We start from the raw sequence: 19,518 nt of genomic DNA on the forward strand, positions 1-19,518 counted from the left end.
AGATGGAGAAGTTAGCACGACTGTATTTGAAGGAAGTCGTCTCCAGACATGGAATACCAATCTCTATTATCTCTGATAGGGATGGCAGATTTATTTCAAGATTTTGGCAGACATTACAGCAAGCATTGGGAACTCGTCTAGACATGAGTACTGCCTATCATCCACAAACTGATGGGCAGAGTGAAAGGACGATACAAACGCTTGAAGACATGCTACAAGCTTGTGTTATTGATTTCGGAAACAGTTAGGATCGACATCTACCGTTAGCAGAATTTTCCTACAACAACAGCTACCATTCAAGCATTGAGATGTCGCCGTTTGAAGCACTTTATGGTAGAAAGTGCAGGTCTCCGATTTGTTGGAGTGAAGTGGGGGATAGACAGATTACGGGTCAGGAGATAATACAAGAAACTACCGAGAAAATCATCCAAATTCAACAAAGATTGAAAACCGCCCAGAGTCGACAAAAGAGCTACGCAGACAGTAAAAGAAAAGATATAGAGTTTGAAATTGGAGAAATGGTCATGCTTAAGGTTTCACCTTGGAAAGGCGTTGTTCGATTTGGTAAACGGGGGAAACTAAATCCAAGGTACATTGGACCATTCAATATTATAGATCATGTCGGACCAGTAGCTTACCAACTGGAGCTACCTCAATAACTCGCGGCTGTACATAACACTTTCCACGTCTCAAATTTGAAGAAATGTTTTGCTAAAGAAGATCTCACTATTCCGTTGAACGAAATCTAAATCAATGAAAAACTTCAATTCATTGAAGAACCGTCGAAATAATGGATCGTGAGGTTAAGAGACTTAAACAAAACAAGATACCGATTGTTAAGGTTCGATGGAATGCTCGTAGAGGACCCGAGTTCACCTGGGAGCGTGAAGATTAGATGAAGAAGAAATACCCGCATTTATTTGCAGAAGATACGTCAACACCTCCAACTGCTTAAAATTTTGGGACGAAATTTATTTAACGGGTAGGTACTGTAGTGACCCGAACTTTTGCATGTTTATATATATATTAAATGAAATTGTTATTTACATGATTAAGTGTTTCCAACATGTTAAGCAATCAAACTTGTTAAGACTTGATTAATTGAAATAGGTTTCATATAGACAATTGACCACCCAAGTTGACCGGTGATTCACGAACGTTAAAACTTGTAAAAACTATACGATGACATATATATGGTTATATATATAGTTAACATGATTTTATTATAAGTATGTATCTCATTAGGTATTTTAACAATGAGTTATATACATAAAAATGAGACTATTAATTTAAGAAACTCGAAAACGATATATATAACGATTATCGTTATAACAACGTCTTACTAGGTACATATGAATCATATTAAGATATTGATACACTTGGTTATTTATGTTAAATGATAAGTAAATATATTATTAAGTATATTAACAATGAAATACATTTGTAAAAATAAGACTACTAACTTAATGATTTCGAAACGAGACATATATGTAACGATTATCGTTGTAACGACATTTAACTGTATATATATATCATACTAAGATATATTATATATCATAATATCATGATAATATAACAATTTAATATCTCATTTGTTAGAATAAACAATGGGTTAACAACATTCAACAAGATCGTTAACCTAATGGTTTCAAAACAACATTTACATGTAACGACTAACGATGACTTAACGACTCAGTTAAAATGTATATACATGTAGTGTTTTAATATGTATTCATACACTTTTGAAAGACTTCAAGACACTTATCAAAATACTTCTACTTAACAAAAATGCTTACAATTACATCCTCGTTCAGTTTCATCAACAATTCTACTCGTATGCACCCGTATTCGTACTCGTACAATACACAGCTCTTAGATGTATGTACTATTGGTATATACTCTCCAATGATCAGCTCTTAGCAGCCCATGTGAGTCACCTAACACATGTGGGAACCATCATTTGGCAACTAGCATGAAATATCTCATAAAATTACAAAAATATGAGTAATCATTCATGACTTATTTACATGAAAACAAAATTACATATCCTTTATATCTAATCCATACACCAACGACCAAAAACACCTACAAACACTTTCATTCTTCAATTTTATTCATCTAATTGATCTCTCTCAAGTTCTATCTTCAAGTTCTAAGTGTTCTTCATAAATTCCAAAAGTTCTAGTTTCATAAAATCAAGAATACTTCCAAGATTGCAAGTTTACTTCCAAGTTTTCTAAATCCATTCCAATTAATCATCCAAGATCAAGAAACCTTTGTTACTTACAGTAGGTTATCTTTCTAATACAAGGTAATAATCATATTCAAACTTTAATTCAATTTCTATAACTATAACAATCTTATTTCGAGTGGAAATCTTACTTGAAATTGTTTTCGTGTCATGATTCTGCTTCAAGAACTTTCAACCCATCCAAGGATCCTTTGAAGCTAGATCTATTTTTCTCATTTCCAGTAGGTTTATCCAAGGAACTTGAGGTAGTAATGATGTTCATAACATCATTCGATTCATACATATAAAGCTATCTTATTCGAAGGTTTAAACTTGTAAACACTAGAACATAGTTTAGTTAATTCTAAACTTGTTCGCAAATAAAAGTTAATCCTTCTAAATTGACTTTTAAAATAAACTAAACACATGTTCTATATCTATATGATATGCTAACTTAATGATTTAAAACCTGGAAACACGAAAAACACCGTAAAATCGGATTTACGCCGTCGTAGTAACACCGCGGGCTGTTTTGGGTTAGTTAATTGAAAACTATGATAAACTTTGATTTAAAAGTTGTTATTCTGAGAAAATGATTTTTATTATGAACATGAAACTATATCCAAAAATTATGGTTAAACTCAAAGTGGAAGTATGTCTTCTAAAATGGTAATCTAGACGTCGTTCTTTCGACTGAAATGACTACCTTTACAAAAACGGCTTGTAACTTATTTTTCCGTCTATAAACCTATACTTTTTCTGTTTAGATTCATAAAATAGAGTTCAATATGAAACCATAGCAATTTGATTCACTCAAAACGGATTTAAAATGAAGAAGTTATGGGTAAAACAAGATTGGATAATTTTTCTCATTTTAGCTACGTGAAAATTGGTAACAAATCTATTCCAACCATAACTTAATCAACTTGTATTGTATATTATGTAATCTTGAGATACCATAGACACGTATACAATATTTCGACCTATCATGTCGACACATCTATATATATTTCGGAACAACCATAGACACTCTATATGTGAATGTTGGAGTTAGCTATACAGGGTTGAGGTTGATTCCAAAATATATATAGTTTGAGTTGTGATCAATACTGAGATACGTATACACTGGGTCGTGGATTGATTCAAGATAATATTTATCGATTTATTTCTGTACATCTAACTGTGGACAACTAGTTGTAGGTTACTAACGAGGACAACTGACTTAATAAACTTAAAACATCAAAATATATTAAAAGTGTTGTAAATATATTTTGAACATACTTTGATATATATGTATATATTGTTATAGGTTCGTGAATCAACCAGTGGCCAAGTCTTACTTCCCGACGAAGTAAAAATCTGTGAAAGTGAGTTATAGTCTCACTTTTAAAATCTAATATTTTTGGGATGAGAATACATGCAGGTTTTATAAATAATTTACAAAATAGACACAAGTACATGAAACTACATTCTATGGTTGAATTATCGAAATCGAATATGCCCCTTTTTATTAAGTCTGGTAATCTAAGAATTAGGGAACAGACACCCTAATTGACGCGAATCCTAAAGATAGATCTATTGTGCCTAACAAACCCCATCCAAAGTACCGGATGCTTTAGTACTTCGAAATTTATATCATATCCGAAGGGTGTCCCGGAATGATGGGGATATTCTTATATATGCATCTTGTTAATGTCGGTTACCAGGTGTTCACCATATGAATGATTTTTATCTCTATGCATGGGATGTGTATTGAAATATGAAATCTTGTGGTCTATTGTTACGATTTGATATATATAGGTTAAACCTATAACTCACCAACATTTTTGTTGACGTTTAAAGCATGTTTATTCTCAGGTGAATACTAAGAGCTTCCGCTGTTGCATACTAAAATAAGGACAAGATTTGGAGTCCATGTTTGTATGATATTGTGTAAAAACTGCATTCAAGAAACTGATTTCGATGTAACATATTTGTAATGTAAACCATTATGTAATGGTCGTGTGTAAACAGGATATTTTAGATTATCATTATTTGATAATCTACGTAAAGCTTTTTAAACCTTTATTTATGAAATAAAGGTTATGGTTTGTTTTAAAAATGAATGCAGTCTTTGAAAAACGTCTCATATAGAGGTCAAAACCTCGCAACGAAATCAATTAATATGGGACGTTTTTAATCAATAAGAACGGGACATTTCATAGTACGCGGAACGCGTAATGTTTTGGCCAGATTCAGATTCAGATTTCACATGGGTCGGCTAACCTTTTATGCACGCTCAAATTTTCTATGTATTATGTATCACACCTTTACAGAGACAGAGGAATATTACAGTTCAAATATTGGCCACCTACCCTTCTCAATGTTATACATACAGAGTACTGTGACAGAAGAAAAATATATACAGATATAGAGAAATACAGAGAGAGGGAGAGTAGAGCAGAGAGAGATATCCAATTAATATTACTAGTATCTTTGTACACTGTATAATTTAAAGTTCAGTTCCAATTAATTTTCAAGGTTCAATTTTTAGGATAGTTTCAATGTTAAGGGTGTATTGTTTGTGATTAAGGGTATTATTGTGCGAGTGCAAGGGTGTTGTTATTGTAATTTTCTACCGTTTAGAATGAGGGCTGTAAACCAACAGCAAGAAGAGGAACAAGTAACACCACAAATAGAACAACAACTCCAAACCTTACACACGAACCTGAGATTCCCTAATGATTTACCTCAACGGGTGCAAAAGGTTAAGGACTTACTTTCTCTGATCAATAGAAACACCTCTCCAGTATATGTTGTGGACTGGGCTCCCTTAAGACACCCAGTCAACTTAGATACACAAATAAGGGAAATTTTAAACCAAAGTTTCACAAACGAATTTGGGATGAATTTGATTTTTAATGATTTTGAGAGGTTGTTTAGTTTAAATAGTCCTGTATATAGAGAATGGTGCTTAGAATTCTATTCTACTATTAGAATGAGCATACACCCAGAAACTATCGATGATACTAATTTTCTACAATTTAGACTGGGTGGGGTAGATAGAAGAATGTCCCTAAGCAACGTGACTAACGCGTTGGGGATTTACACCGTCGAGGAGATGTTGACTCCCGATTTTAGGGAGTATATTTTTACTGGGGCTAGGTATACAGGTAATTATGATTCTGGGAGAGTTTGGCAATCTTTTACTAATAGAAATAGATATGAGGTCGGCCAAGAATCATACCTAAAGATCACTAATGTTCGGTTTAGAATAATTCATAAATTTATAGCGAACACAATAAACCAAAGGTCATTTGGTAATACAGATAAAATTAATTATATTGACCTTTCGTATTTAGATGTGATCAGAGATAGGGATGCTTTTGTCAGTATACCCTATGGAGTTGCCTACTTCTTGGCTCATGTAGGTAAGGGTGTAGAGGATCAAGTGACATGTCGGGGGGTCACTATATCACTTGTTTAGGAAACTGGTTCGGACTCGACCCGAGTGAATCAGAACCTCCAATCATACCGGTAGATCAAGCCGTTAAAACTTTAGGATTGGATGTATATAAAACTGCAAAAGCTATACAAGTGAGGGGTGGGCTAATTAGTTTAAGACGACAAGAAGTTGTTGCTCCCGCTCCTATGGAGGAAGATGATGAACCTGAGCGAGATACTAGGAGAAGACGGAGACAGCCAGATCAGGCTAGTTCGTCTAATGTAGGTACTTCTGATTTCGATATGTTACAAAATTCGTTTAATTTATTGAGTTTAGATATAAGGAACTCATATGAAACTTGGGGACAGAGATTAGAAAATCAGTACACTAGTTTGTCTCGGCAATTAGGGGACATTAGGAATACCCAACTAGCTCAGGGTAATATGTTAGAAAACATCCGATATGATCAAAGGGGCCAGGGAGCACAACTTGAGTGGGTACATCATCAGGCATATCTATACGCAGCTAACCCACAACATTACGCACCCTCAGCCTTTCCTTCATACACCCCTTAGCAAGCACCAAGTGATCCTCTACCTCCACCTTATGATCCCAACGCTGCTCTAGCTGCAAGTTAGGATGCCTATCGGCGTTTTTACGAGGAACAACGCCAAAATGAACAGCGGCAGCAACAACAACAGGAACAGGAAGATCAAGGAGGCCCTGTATGGCCATTTTTCTAGTTTTTAGTTTTTTTTTTTTATATTGTTTGTAAAAAAAAGATTTTTATGATGTGTTTTAAGTATTTACTTTTACTTTTATATATTTTATATATACAAAAATTTCAAGTGTGGGGTAAAATTTTTGTACTATTAATGTACAACCCCATCTCATGTGTGATTAACATATTTGTTGACAGGTACTTACGATGATGAGATTCGACATAACGAAACACGAAAGTATTATTGTGATAAAAAGGATTGGATATGTTCATACGATAAGCATTTTACGATCTCCAATTTTTAACCAAGGAAGTTCTAACTACCTTTACACTTTTTGTCCTCTCAAATTTATACATTTTTATCTGATTTTATGTAATGAGGGCATTACATAATTTTAAGTGTGGGGTGGGAATATATAAATTCTAGAGAACTTATAACTTGGTGGTTTTTATGAAAAATTTTGAAAATTTTAAACAAACATATCTAGTCAATTTTTAAGGTAATTACGAGCAATTAAAGATTAGGTGTCAAAAACCGAAATTATTGTCTCCATACATTAAAAATACATAAGATTATTCGATTAAAACCTATAAAAGAAAACCAAGTATAACAGAATTTATAAACCCATATTTTAGGAACCAATATCATTTATATTTCATCGGCTTTTACCGAAACGAAGACATTCAAAAGCATAATTCACGAGAAAAACGGCAAAAGTAAACGCGAGCTTGAAGTTTGAAGAAACGAAGATAAACGACGGATTTAAACCAAATATATATCGAGATAATGTTACTCGAATGCAAGTTAAAGATGATCGAAGAAAAAGAGTTCATATGAAAGTTCCAAGTCAATATACGTCAACATGGTATCAACAAAGAACAAAAATAGAAACAAAAAAATATAAAAAAACTGATATTTACTCTTACGCGTATCGTGTGGAATATTATGCGGAACGCGTAATTCTATTACTCCTACGCGAAACGTGTGGTGTAGTACGCGGAACGCGTAATGTTTTGGCCAGATTCAGATTCAGATTTCACATGGGTCGGCTAACCTTTTATGCACGCTCAAATTTTCTATGTATTATGTATCACACCTTTACAGAGACAGAGGAATATTACAGTTCAAATATTGGCCACCTACCCTTCTCAATGTTATACATACGGAGTACTGTGATAGAAGAAAAATATATACAGATATAGAGAAATACAGAGAGAGGGAGAGTAGAGCAGAGAGAGATATCCAATTAATTTTACTAGTATCTTTGTACACTGTATAATTTAAAGTTCAGTTCCAATTAATTTTCAAGGTTCAATTTTTAGGATAGTTTCAATGTTAAGGGTGTATTGTTTGTGATTAAGGGTATTATTGTGCGAGTGCAAGGGTGTTGTTATTGTAATTTTCTACCGTTTGAAGTAAATGAAAGTGAAGATTTTCGTAAGTTTATCCTATTTAAATTATCGTTATCAATTTTTATCGTTATTATTATGTTTTTATATTTATATTTTTATGTTTGCCCTAGTATAATGAGTAGCTAAATTTCCCTAGTGTTTGCTTAGATGTAGAGCCCCTAGTGAAATGGATTGTTATCATTTGTAAAAATTAAAATGTAACTTAAGTATTTTTAACATTGAGCCAAATTAAAAGAACCATTATTATGTATTTAGATATTTAACCCTTGTCACTTAATTTATTAGATTAAAATAACGAAAGTTATTTTAATTATATAAATTAAGCTTCAACATTAATAGTGATTTAGACTAACTTATGAACAATTTATTAACACTAAATTAGAAATAAAGTTCGGTGGTTTGGGTAATATCATTAGTTATATAATAGTGAAATTGTAAAAAGGGAAACCGTTATGATTTGGGTTTTGGTGAAAGTCAAAACTAGATTGGGTCTCAATTTAAATACTTGAGAAATAGTAAACTATCTAAATAAGGTCAAATGAAAATGAGATTTAATTTAGTTAGTTAAACCTTTATATATATTCGAAAGAAAAAATATTAAGTTTTATACTAAAACATTTTAATAGAGCTTAATTTTAAAACAATCCATGGATCTAGAGGTGAAACATTTGAGTGAACACTCCCATTTATATATTGCAAATATTTATTATTATTATTTTTACTTATTAATAAGCTGAAATTAAAATTATAACTCAAAATATACTTCAACTTATACGTACTGTTTTGTCACATCCAACATAACATACGCGTATCGCGTATATATTCACACGAACCGCGTTTCTGCAAAAACATATGCGTATCGCGTATAGGTCTACGCGAAACGTGTGAGTGTAGTACTAGCACTGTTACGAATTTTATTTAAATTCTAAGTTTTAAGTTAAATCTTTTATTATTATTTTAAAGTAATTAATTTATAATTAGTTTAATTATTATAATTTCCTATGATTCATTTTTAATTTAATTAAAACTTATTATTTAGTTAATTTAAATAAATTTATATTATATGTTATTGCTCAAAACAAAATTCTAATCATTTAGTTTTATTACAAGTTATTATTTTATTAATTACCATTTAGTAATAAAATTGTTGTATCACCATTAGTATAGTTTCATATTAGTTCACTTTTAAGTTAATAATTATTAATTATGTAATCTTGTAATTTTAATTAATAAGTAGTTCAATTAAATTAAGATTAAGTTATATTTTATTATTATTATGTTAAATATAAATTCCTAATCCAAAACCCCCTTTTAAATAAGTTTAACTTCAAAGACTATTAAAAACCATTAAACACTCTATCTCCCTGTGGAACGAATCGGATTTACCTATAAAACTAAACTACACGGATAGGACCAGTTGCCTATATATGTATGAAATCAACCTGAATTCATTAAAATACCATATATACAATAAATCAATTCGTGTAACAAAACAACTCAAATCTATTCATAAATAAAGGTACTGTTTCAACGCATCAACTTTTTGGCGCCGCTGCAGGGGAGCGGTTTTGTTTAAAAGATTTTAATAGACTTTAGGTTATTCGATCCTTTTGTAGGAATTCATTCCTAGAAAAGCTTTTGGTGTTATGATTTCATAATAGAAATTAATGCATGAATTTACGTTCCTCCAACACTGAATTAACTCCTCCATATCCTGAACCCGAAAGAGAATTTCACGAACGCTTAAGAGCTCAAAAAGTAGAATCTCTTGCTAAGGATTTAGAATTACTTTCATTAGATTCTAACTCTGAACCAGTTATTCAACCAATCATAGAGCCAGTTATTAAAGAAGAAGAAGAAGAAGAGATGACTGCTACAAATCAAACGATGGAAGCATTAATGAAAGCGACATGAACAGGTCAAGGCCACGCAATTATTCAACCTACGATGACTGACGGCTTTGAAATAAAGGGTCAATTTCTTCACATGGTGACTAATACATGCCAATTCGGTGGAGCTCCAAATGAGGATGCTAACGAGCATCTTCGTAAGTTTGTAAGCATTTGCAAGCTATTCAAAATCAAAGATGTATCCGATGAAGTCGCATGTTTAAAAATATTTCCATGGTCACTAAAGGATGATACAAGAGATTGGCTAGACTCATTACCTGAAGGTTATATTGAAGATTGGAATGACATGATGGACAAGTTTTTGTCAGAATTCTACCCTGCTTCAAAAGCAGCAAAATTGCAAAGTGATATAAATCACTTCAAGCAAAAGTCTAACGAGACTCTTTATGAAGCTTGGACCCGATTCAATAAAATGCTTAGGGTATGTCCTCAACACGGGTTGAATACATTCTAAAAAGTCCAAATATTCTATAAAGGAGTCAATGTGGCTACTCGAAAGGATATAGATGTTGCAGCAGGAGGATCAATCATGAATAAAACACCGAAAGTCGCTCACACAATCATTGCCGATATAGTAGCACATTCTCATAATTGGCATCAAGAGATAGAATTCTATAGATCATCTGAAATGTCCCGTTCTTATTGATTAAAAACGTTCCATATTAATTGATTTCGTTGCGAGGTTTTGACCTCTATATGAGACATTTTTCAAAGACTGCATTCATTTTTAAAACAAACCATAACCTTTATTTCATAGATAAAGGTTTTAAAAAGCTTTACGTAGATTATCAAATAATGATAATCTAAAATATCCTGTTTACACACGACCATTTCATAATGGTTTACAATACAAATATGTTACAACAAAATAAGTATCTTGAATGCAGTTTTTACACAATATCATACAAGCATGGACTCCAAATCTCGTCCTTATTTAAGTATGCGACAGCGGAAGCTCTTAATAATCACCTGAGAATAAACATGCTTAAAACGTCAACAAAAATGTTGGTGAGTTATAGGTTTAACCTATATATATCAAATCATAATAATAGACCACAAGATTTCATATTTCAATACACATCCCATACATAGAGATAAAAATCATTCATATGGTGAATACCTGGTAACCGACATTAACAAGATGCATATATAAGAATATCCCCATCATTCCGGGATACCCTTCGGATATGATATAAATTTCGAAGTACTAAAGCATCCGGTACTTTGGATGGGGTTTGTTAGGCCCAATAGATCTATCTTTAGGATTCGCGTCAATTAGGGTGTCTGTTTCCTAATTCTTAGATTACCAGACTTAATAAAAAGGGGCATATTCGATTTCGATAATTCAACCATAGAATGTAGTTTCACGTACTTGTGTCTATTTTGTAAATCATTTATAAAACCTGCATGTATTCTCATCCCAAAAATATTAGATTTTAAAAGTGGGACTATAACTCACTTTCACAGATTTTTACTTCGTCGGGAAGTAAGACTTGGCCACTGGTTGATTCACGAACCTATAACAATATATACATATATATCAAAGTATGTTCAAAATATATTTACAACACTTTTAATATATTTTGATGTTTTAAGTTTATTAAGTCAGCTGTCCTCGTTAGTAACCTACAACTAGTTGTCCACAGTTAGATGTACAGAAATAAATCGATAAATATTATCTTGAATCAATCCAAGACCCAGTGTATACGTATCTCAGTGTTGATCACAACTCAAACTATATACATTTTGGAATCAACCTCAACCCTGTATAGCTAACTCCAACATTCACATATAGAGTGTCTATGGTTGTTCCGAAATATATATAGATGTGTCGACATGATAGGTCGAAACATTGTATACGTGTCTATGGTATCTCAAGATTACGTAATATACAATACAAGTTGATTAAGTTATGGTTGGAATAGATTTGTTACCAATTTTCACGTAGCTAAAATGAGAAAAATTATCCAATCTTGTTTTACCCATAACTTCTTCATTTTAAATCCGTTTTGAGTGAATCAAATTGCTATGATTTCATATTGAACTCTATTTTATGAATCTAAACAGAAAAAATATAGGTTCATAGTCGGAAAAATAAGTTACAAGTCGTTTTTGTAAAGGTAGTCATTTCAGTCGAAAGAACGACGTCCAGATGACCATTTTAGAAAACATACTTCCACTTTGAGTTTAACCATAATTTTTGGATATAGTTTCATGTTCATAATAAAAATCATTTTCTCAGAATAACAACTTTTAAATCAAAGTTTATCATAGTTTTTAATTAACTAACCCAAAACAGCCCGCGGTGTTACTACGACGGCGTAAATCCGGTTTTACGGTGTTTTTCGTGTTTCCAGGTTTTAAATCATTAAGTTAGCATATCATATAGATATAGAACATGTGTTTAGTTGATTTTAAAAGTCAAGTTAGAAGGATTAACTTTTGTTTGCGAACAAGTTTAGAATTAACCAAACTATGTTCTAGTGATTACAAGTTTAAACCTTCGAATAAGATAGCTTTATATGTATGAATCGAATGATGTTATGAACATCATAACTACCTTAAGTTCCTTGGATAAACCTACTGGAAAAGAGAAAAATGGATCTAGCTTCAATGGATCCTTGGATGGCTCGAAGTTCTTGAAGCAGAATCATGACACGAAAACAAGTTCAAGTAAGATCATCACTTGAAATAAGATTGTTATAGTTATAGAAATTGAACCAAAGTTTGAATATGATTATTACCTTGTATTAGAATGATAACCTACTGTAAGAAACAAAGATTTCTTGAGGTTGGATGATCACCTTACAAGATTGGAAGTGAGCTAGCAAACTTGAAAGTATTCTTGATTTTATGAAACTAGAACTTTTGAAATTTATGAAGAACACTTAGAACTTGAAGATAGAACTTGAGAGAGATCAATTAGATGAAGAAAATTGAAGAATTAAAGTGTTTGTAGGTGTTTTTGGTCGTTGGTGTATGGATTAGATATAAAGGATATGTAATTTTGTTTTCATGTAAATAAGTCATGAATGATTACTCATATTTTTGTAATTTTATGAGATATTTCATGCTAGTTGCCAAATGATGGTTCCCACATGTGTTAGGTGACTCAAATGGGCTGATAAGAGTTGATCATTGGAGTGTATATACCAATAGTACATACATCTAAAAGCTGTGTATTGTACGAGTACGAATACGGGTGCATACGAGTAGAATTGTTGATGAAACTGAACGAGGATGTAATTGTAAGCATTTTTGTTAAGTAGAAGTATTTTGATAAGTGTATTGAAGTCTTTCAAAAGTGTATAAATACATATTAAAACACTACATGTATATACATTTTAACTGAGTCGTTAAGTCATCGTTAGTCGTTACATGTAAGTGTTGTTTTGAAACCTTTAGGTTAACGATCTTGTTAAATGTTGTTAACCCAATGTTTATAATATCAAATGAGATTTTAAATTATTATATTATCATGATATTATCATGTATGAATATCTCTTAATATGATATATATACATTAAATGTCTTTACAACGATAATCGTTACATATATGTCTCGTTTAAAAATCATTAAGTTAGTAGTCTTGTTTTTACATATGTAGTTCATTGTTAATATACTTAATGATATGTTTACTTATCATAGTATCATGTTAACTATATTTATATCCATATATATGTCATCATATAGTTTTTACAAGTTTTAACGTTCGTGAATCACCGGTCAACTTGGGTGGTCAATTGTCTATATGAAACATATTTCAATTAATCAAGTCTTAACAAGTTTGATTGCTTAACATGTTGGAAACATTTAATCATGTAAATATCAATCTCAATTAATATATATAAACATGGAAAAGTTCGGGTCACTACAGTACCTACCCGTTAAATAAATTTCGTCCCGAAATTTTAAGCTGTTGAAGGTGTTGACGAATCTTCTGGAAATAGATGCGGGTATTTCTTCTTCATCTGATCTTCACGCTCCCAGGTGAACTCGGGTCCTCTACGAGCATTCCATCGAACCTTAACAATTGGTATTTTGTTTTGGTTAAGTCTTTTAACCTCACGATCCATTATTTCGACGGGTTCTTCGATGAATTGAAGTTTTTCGTTGATTTGGATTTCATCTAACGGAATAGTGAGATCTTCTTTAGCAAAACATTTCTTCAGATTCGAGACGTGGAAAGTGTTATGTACAGCCGCGAGTTGTTGAGGTAACTTAAGTCGGTAAGCTACTGGTCCGACACGATCAATAATCTTGAATGGTCCAATATACCTTGGATTTAATTTCCCTCGTTTACCAAATCGAACAACGCCTTTCCAAGGTGCAACTTTAAGCATGACCATCTCTCCAATTTCAAATTCTATATCTTTTCTTTTAATGTCAGCGTAACTCTTTTGTCGACTTTGGGCGGTTTTCAACCGTTGTTGAATTTGGATGATCTTCTCGGTAGTTTCTTGTATAATCTCCGGACCCGTAATCTTTCTATCCCCCACTTCACTCCAACAAATCGGAGACCTGCACTTTCTACCATAAAGTGCTTCAAACGGCGCCATCTCAATGCTTGAATGGTAGCTGTTGTTGTAGGAAAATTCTGCTAACGGTAGATGTCGATCCCAACTGTTTCCGAAATCAATAACACATGCTCGTAGCATGTCTTCAAGCGTTTGTATCGTCCTTTCGCTCTGCCCATCAGTTTGTGGATGATAGGCAGTACTCATGTCTAGACGAGTTCCTAATGCTTGCTGTAATGTCTGCCAGAATCTTGAAATAAATCTGCCATCCCTATCAGAGATAATAGAGATTGGTATTCCATGTCTGGAGACGACTTCCTTCAAATACAGTCGTGCTAACTTCTCCATCTTGTCATCTTCTCTTATTGGCAGGAAGTGTGCTGATTTGGTGAGACGATCAACTATTACCCAAATAGTATCAAAACCACTTGCAGTCCTTGGCAATTTAGTGATGAAATCCATGGTAATGTTTTCCCATTTCCATTCCGGGATTTCAGGTTGTTGAAGTAGACCTGATGGTTTCTGATGCTTAGCTTTGACCTTAGAACACGTCAAACATTCTCCTACGTATTTAGCAACATCGGCTTTCATACCCGGCCACCAAAAATGTTTCTTGAGATCCTTGTACATATTCCCCGTTCCAGGATGTATTGAGTATCTGGTTTTATGAGCTTCTTTAAGTACCATTTCTCTCATATCTCCAAATTTTGGTACCCAAATCCTTTCAGCCCTATACCGGGTTCCGTCTTCCCGAATATTAAGATGCTTCTCCGATCCTTTGGGTATTTCATCCTTTAAATTTCCCTCTTTTAAAACTCCTTGTTGCGCCTCCTTTATTTGAGTAGTAAGGTTATTATGAATCATTATATTCATAGATTTTACTCGAATGGGTTCTCTGTCCTTCCTGCTCAAGGCATCGGCTACCACATTTGCCTTCCCCGGGTGGTAACAAATCTCAAAGTCGTAATTATTCAATAATTCAATCCACCTACGCTGCCTCATATTCAGTTGTTTCTGATTAAATATGTGTTGAAGACTTTTGTGGTCGGTATATATAATACTTTTGACCCCATATAAGTAGTGCCTCCAAGTCTTTAATGCAAAAACAACCGCGCCTAATTCCAAATCATGCGTCGTATAATTTTGTTCGTGAATCTTCAATTGTCTAGACGCATAAGCAATCACCTTCGTTCATTGCATTAATACACAACCGAGACCTTGCTTTGATGCGTCACAATAAATCACAAAATCATCATTCCCTTCAGGCAATGACAATATAGGTGCCGTAGTTAGCTTTTTCTTCAATAACTGAAACGCTTTCTCTTGTTCATCATTCCATTCAAATTTCTTCCCTTTATGCGTTAATGCAGTCAAGGGTTTTGCTATTCTGGAAAAGTCTTGGATGAACCTTCTGTAGTAACCAGCTAGTCCTAAAAACTGGCGTATGTGTTTCGGAGTTTTCGGGGTTTCCCACTTTTCAACAGTTTCTATCTTTGCCGGATCCACCTTAATACCTTCTTTGTTCACTATGTGACCGAGGAATTGAACTTCTTCCAACCAAAATGCACACTTTGAAAACTTAGCGTACAATTCTTCCTTCCTCAATACTTCTAACACCTTTCTCAAATGTTCACCGTGTTCTTGGTCATTCTTTGAGTAAATAAGTATGTCATCAATGAAAACAATGACAAACTTGTCAAGGTATGGTCCACACACTCGGTTCATAAGGTCCATGAACACAGCTGGTGCATTAGTTAAACCAAACGGCATGACCATAAACTCATAATGACCGTAACGTGTTCTGAAAGCAGTCTTTGGAATATCATCTTCTTTCACCCGCATTTGATGATACCCGGAACGTAAGTCAATCTTTGAATAAACAGACGAGCCTTGTAGTTGATCAAATAAGTCGTCGATTCTCGGTAGTGGGTAGCGGTTCTTGATGGTAAGTTTGTTCAACTCTCGGTAGTCGATACACAACCTGAATGTACCATCTTTCTTCTTGACAAACAAAACAGGAGCTCCCCACGGTGATGTGCTTGGTCGAATGAAACCACGCTCTAAAAGTTCTTGTAATTGGCTTTGCAGTTCTTTCATCTCGCTGGGTGCGAGTCTGTAAGGAGCACGAGCTATTGGTGCAGCTCCTGGTACAAGATCTATTTGAAATTCAACGGATCGATGTGGGGGTAATCCCGGTAATTCTTTCGGAAATACATCGGGAAATTCTTTTACAATGGGAACATCATTGATGCTCTTTTCTTCAGTTTGTACTTTCTCGACGTGTGCTAGAACAGCATAGCAACCTTTTCTTATTAGTTTTTGTGCCTTCAAATTACTAATAAGATGTAGCTTCGTGTTGCCCTTTTCTCCGTACACTATTAAGGGTTTTCCTTTTTCTCGTATAATGCGAATTGCATTTTTGTAACAAACGATCTCTGCTTTCACTTCTTTCAACCAGTCCATACCGATTATCACATCAAAACTCCCTAACTCTACTGGTATCAAATCAATCTTAAATGTTTCGCTAACCAGTTTAATTTCTCGATTCCGACATATATTATCTGCTGAAATTAATTTACCATTTGCTAATTCGAGTAAAAATTTACTATCCAAAGGCGTCAATGGACAACTTAATTTAGCACAAAAATCTCTACTCATATAGCTTCTATCCGCACCCGAATCAAATAAAACGTAAGCAGATTTATTGTCAATAAGAAACGTACCCGTAACAAGCTCCGGGTCTTCCTGTGCCTCTGCCGCATTAATATTGAAAACTCTTCCGCGGCCTTGTCCATTCGTGTTCTCCTGGTTTGGGCAATTTCTAATAATGTGGCCCGGTTTTCCACATTTATAACAAACTACATTGGCATAACTTGCTCCGACACTACTTGCTCCGCCATTACTCGTTCCGACACCATTTGTTCCTTTCGTTCTATTAACCCCTGGTCCGTAGACCTCACACTTCGCGGTGCTATGACCATTTCTTTTACACTTGTTGCAAAATTTGGTGCAGAACCCCGAGTGATACTTTTCACACCTTTGGCATAGCTGCTTCTGATTGTTGTTGTTGTTGCGGTTATTATTGTTGTTGGGATGATTGTTGTAGTTGCTGTTGTTGTTGTTGTTGTTGTTGTTGTTGTTGTTGTTGTTGTTGTTGTTGTTGTTGTTGTTGTTGTTGTTGGGCCGTTTGTTGTAGTTGCGATTGATGTTGCGATTGTTGGGATAATTGTTGCGATTATTGTTGTAATTGCTGTTGTTGTTGTATTGGTGATTCTTATCACCGTTTTCCTCCCACTTTCTTTTGACTTGCTTCACATTGGCCTCTTCAGCAGTCTGTTCTTTAATTCTTTCTTCAATCTGGTTCACTAGTTTGTGAGCCATTCTACATGCCTGTTGTATGGAGGCGGGCTCGTGTGAACTTATATCTTCTTGGATTCTTTCCGGTAATCCTTTCACAAACGCGTCGATCTTCTCTTCCTCATCTTCGAATGCTCCCGGACACAATAGGCACAATTCTGTGAATCGTCTTTTGTACGTGGTAATATCAAATCCTTGGGTTCGTAACCCTCTAAGTTCTGTCTTGAGCTTATTGACCTCGGTTCTGGGACGGTACTTCTCGTTCATCAAGTGCTTGAATGCTGACCACGGTAGTGCGTACGCATCGTCTTGTCCCACTTGCTCTAGATAGGTATTCCACCATGTTAACGCAGAACCTGTGAAGGTATGCGTAGCGTACTTCACTTTGTCCTCTTCAGTACACTTACTTATGGCAAACACCGATTCGACCTTCTCGGTCCACCGTTTCAATCTGATCGGTCCTTCGGTTCCATCAAATTCCAAAGGTTTGCAGGCAGTGAATTCTTTGTAGGTGCATCCTACACGATTTCCTGTACTGCTAGATCCAAGGTTATTGTTGGTATGTAGCGCAGCCTGCACTGCGGCTATGTTTGAAGCTAGAAAAGTACGGAATTCCTCTTCATTCATATTCACGGTGTGTCGAGTAGTCGGTGCCATTTCCTTCAAAATAGTCAAATGGAACAAGTTAATCATACAGAATATTAAGAGTAGTTAATAGTATTTCGTAGCATAATATGAACTCATTTATAAAAGCTATTTCTTCATATTAGCGTTTTATAAGTTTAAATTCGGGTAGTACCTACCCGTTAAGTTCAAACTTAGTAGCTAATATACAATTCAACTACTACAATTCTATATGAAAAACTGATTATAATAATATTTCGCGTTCAAACTTTTACACAATATTTTACAAACTTACAATACCGCTTATTTTACATATAGCATGAAATATAGCACACAATAAATTTGATACAAGATAGTTGTGAAGATAATTCTAGCTAGTACACAAGTCGTTCAGCAAAGGCAATAAAGACACGTAATTCATACGTCCAGAAACAAGTCATACATTCTGGTTTTACTAGGATTACTTCCCATCCTTGGTCTTGTGGAACATAACCGTTATGGCCGTTGATAAGACAGCGTGTTGTAACGTCGTCAAAGGGACGAGGGTTACGTAATGTCCAACAGTCCCGTAACAATCTAAAAACCTCATTTCTTACCCCAATTACCGACTCCGTCACTTGTGGAAACGTTTTGTTTAATAGTTGTAGCCCGATGTTCTTGTTCTCACTTTGGTGAGAAGCGAACCTTACTAATCCGTAAGCATAACATGCTTCTTTATGTTGCATGTTAGCCGCTTTTTCTAAATCACGAAGTCCAATATTCGGATATATTGAGTCAAAATAATTTCTTAACCCATTGCGTAAAATAGCATTTGGGTTCCCCGCAATATATGCGTCAAAGTAAACACATCGTAACTTATGGATTTCCCAATGTGATATCCTCCATCTTTCGAACGAAAGCCTTTTATAAACCAAGGCATTCTTGGAACGTTCTTCGAATGTCTTACAAACTGATCTCGCCTTAAATAGTTGTGCCGAAGAATTCTGACCGACTCTAGACAAGATTTCATCAATCATGTCTCCGGGTAGGTCTCTTAAAATATTGGGTTGTCTATCCATTTTATGTTTTTATACTGTAAAATAGACAAGAGTTAGATTCATAAAAAAAATACTTATTAATACAAGCAATTTTTACATATATCATAAAGCATAAGCACACTATATTACATATATTACACCACACGAATACAACTATCTTATTCCGACTCGCTTGTTTCTTCTTCTTCTTCGGTTTTGGTTCGTTTTGCCAAGTTTCTAGGGATATATGATGTTCCCCTAATACGAGCCGTCGTTTTCCACATTGGTTTAGAAAAACCTGGTGGT

The sequence above is a fragment of the Rutidosis leptorrhynchoides genome, chromosome 1 (genome assembly GCF_046630445.1).
Source record: "Rutidosis leptorrhynchoides isolate AG116_Rl617_1_P2 chromosome 1, CSIRO_AGI_Rlap_v1, whole genome shotgun sequence".
Taxonomy (NCBI): Eukaryota; Viridiplantae; Streptophyta; class Magnoliopsida; order Asterales; family Asteraceae; genus Rutidosis; species Rutidosis leptorrhynchoides.